The sequence below is a fragment of the Galeopterus variegatus genome, unplaced genomic scaffold (assembly GCF_000696425.1).
Source record: "Galeopterus variegatus unplaced genomic scaffold, G_variegatus-3.0.2 Scaffold607, whole genome shotgun sequence".
NCBI classification, from domain to species: Eukaryota; Metazoa; Chordata; class Mammalia; order Dermoptera; family Cynocephalidae; genus Galeopterus; species Galeopterus variegatus.
The window spans coordinates 567574-570623 of NW_007726718.1; the positions used below are offsets into that span (position 1 = coordinate 567574).

The following is a 3050-nucleotide window of genomic DNA, read 5'->3' on the forward strand; positions in this document are numbered from 1 at the left end:
TTAATTCTTCTATCACTCTGGAGTGGGTTATGAGGGGGAAGACTTCCTCCTCTGTTTGTAGGTTCTGCTGATGACTCTTTTACTGATGCAGTTGAGTGTGTAGTGGGCTGCCTTGGCTCCTTCCTGTTCAGTTAGTATGTGGGTCCTGCATGCTCCCACGTGGGCAGCTCAGGCAGTGGTTTGTTGGGGCCTGTGAGCCTGTGGGCAGGCCTTGCATCAATCCCTGGGGGATGGTATAGTATGGTTCGGGTCCTGCATGCACTCACCTGGATGGCCCAAATGGTGGTTCCACCTGTTGCTTTTTGAAACTAACGTATAATATTTGAATTTCAGCAGCAAGAGTTTCATAGAAGGTTAAGTTCAAGCTTTATTGCTTATGTCTCTACATCCTGAATTCTGAATGCACTGCATTGGAAAACTTGCCTGCAGAATCAAAATATGTGGGACTTTACAACCCAGAATATTAATTTGTTAATTTATTTATTTGTATCTAAGATAAAACTTCAGTGTGTCTGGATAGTATGCATAGATACATTGTGGAACTATCTACACCTGCTTCCTTCTGGGACATTTAGGTTTATTTATGTCAACCAAGCACACTGAGGGTCAGAAAGAAGATGTATTCTCAAGAGCCCAAAGAGTACTTTTCACCTAAAATATATAGTCAAACACTATGCCTTGAATTATTTGAACCCTTACTCAAAGTACCCCACATTTTGGGCATTGTGAGTAGCCTGCCTTTTCTTTTGTTTATATAATTCTATAGTATTCTTTTTATTGTTACTAGACCATTGCAAACAGTAGGTGTTAAGTAAATTTTAGTTGGATTAATGAATTTGTATTTAAAACTCTCCCTTTTAATGATTCCAATTATATGACATTCTGGAAAAGGCAAAACTATGGAGTCAGCAAAAAGATCAATGGTTGCCAGGGTTTAGGAAAGAAGGAGGGATGAATAGGCAGAGCACAGAAGGTTTTTAGGGCAGCAAAACTATTTTGAATGACACTGTAATGGTGGATACTTTTCATTATACATTTGTCCAAACCCATAGAGTGTACAGCACCAAGAGCGAATCTTAATATAAACTACAGACTTTGTGTGATGATGTATCAAGGTAGGTTCATCAGTTGTAACAAAGGTATCACTCTGGTGGTGAATGTCAATAGGAGGGATATTGGAAATCTCTCTGCCTTCTGCTCAATTTTTTTGTGATCCTAAAACTGCTCTAAAAAAATTAAAATCTTAAAAATTCCTCCCCCTTTTGGGTATCCAGTGGTGTGACTGTGCCTGCCTTGGTTCAAACCCCTTCCACACCTTTTCTGGATGACTAAATCCATGGTCTTTTGACAGTCAAGGGTCCCCCAATTGCACTAAATTGCTGCAGTCTGCATGATCAGTCTGCAGTACAAATTCTATCTCCAGGTTAAAATTATTCAGCTTAACTATTATTAAATATTCAAATTATTCCCTTAATTTTACATTTATTGTTATATTTATTATTACTAAACATTAAAATTCTTTCTTTGGGAGGAAGCTCCTTCCCACCTGCATCCTGCCTCCCACGCCACTCCCAGCTGAATGCCCCGCTTGGCCCTGCCATGCCGGTGGACCTCAGCTAGTGGTCCAGGCCCTTGAGCCTGCAGGAAGTGGAGGAGCGGCTGCAGCACCCACTGCAAGTCACCTACAGTGGGGTGGTGGTGGACGAGCTGGGCAAAGTGATGACACCCACCCAGGTTAAGAACAGACCTACTAGCATTGAGTGGGATGGTCTTGATCCGGGTAAGCTCTACACCTTGGTCCTGACAGACCCAGATGCTCCCAGCAGGAAGGATCCCAAAAACAGGGAATGGCACCTTTTTCTGGTGGTCAACATGAAGGGCAACGACATCAGCAGTGGCACCGTCCTTTCCGAGTACGTGGGCTCTGGGCCTCCCAAGGGCACAGTCCTCCACTGCTATGTCTGGCTGGTTTATGAGCAGGACAGGCCGCTGAAGTGCAACAACCCTATTCTCAGCAACTGATCTGGAGACCACTGTGGCAAATTCAAGGTGGCGTCCTTCCGTTAAAAAGTATGAGCTGGGACCCCCGGTGGCTGGCTCTTGTTACCAGGCTGAATGGGATGACCATGTGCCCAAACTGTATGAGCAACTGTCTGGGAAGTAAGGGAAAGCTTGGAGACATAAACTGTCCCAGAGGCCTGAGCAGTGTTCTCAAGTTCAGCATTGCATGTAGATTTCTCTTCTCTCGTGACCCCATTCACATAGTGGCTTAGGGTGACTTTTCCTGCTGCTTGTCCTTCAAAATTCTAGATAGTCACACACCCCAGTTTATGTTTTGGTCAGATTTGAACTCCATTTTGGGGGATATTTTGGTACTGTGATGGGGCCATCAAGTTGTTAATATGAGTGTAAGAATAGCAACCCAGAATTTAAAGAAGAAAAAATCCAGGTAAAAAGACCAGCTTTATAGTAAAAGAGCAAAGCATCAAAGAATATTTAAGTGAGGTCTAAAAAAAAAGGGATTCATTCCCTCTGCCTTTGTGTTCCTGAGTCCAGAGTTGTACACGATGTCATCTTCTGAGACATGTTTTCACAGTGCTGTCTCTCACCAAGACAACCAGAGGCTGGCGTTGCAGCTAAACTCCAACATGGTACATTTCAGATGGTGTAATAGATGTCATTATACTATTCTGGCTCCTTTAAAGAACAATATTGGAAAAAGCATTAGGGAGATTGGCTTTGCTGTTGCTGAGGCATGATCATCTAGACAGGCAGCATTGCTAGGTGACAGAATCCTTACGTCTGTGCCTGTTGAATTGATCACTCTTCATCGATATAAGAAAAGCTGGTCTGGAGTTGCTGAATGTCATGTTAATTCTGCTGTTTGCTTATAGTTGAATAAAAATCAAAAGATTGAATGTACACAAAAAATAAGTAAATAAATAACAATAAAATTTTTTCCTTAATTTTCAAGATACATTTAAAAGTCTTCACCCTTGACATGCAAAACACAACATGATTATGATTTTATTTCTCTCCCCACCTTACCT

At 42.2% G+C, this 3050-nt stretch overlaps 1 pseudogene; it reads left to right on the forward strand.

Annotated features, from left to right (window-relative positions):
- Positions 1 to 1599: 1599 nt before the first annotated feature.
- LOC103588710 lies at positions 1600 to 2164 on the forward strand (annotated as a pseudogene).
- Positions 2165 to 3050: the final 886 nt, after the last annotated feature.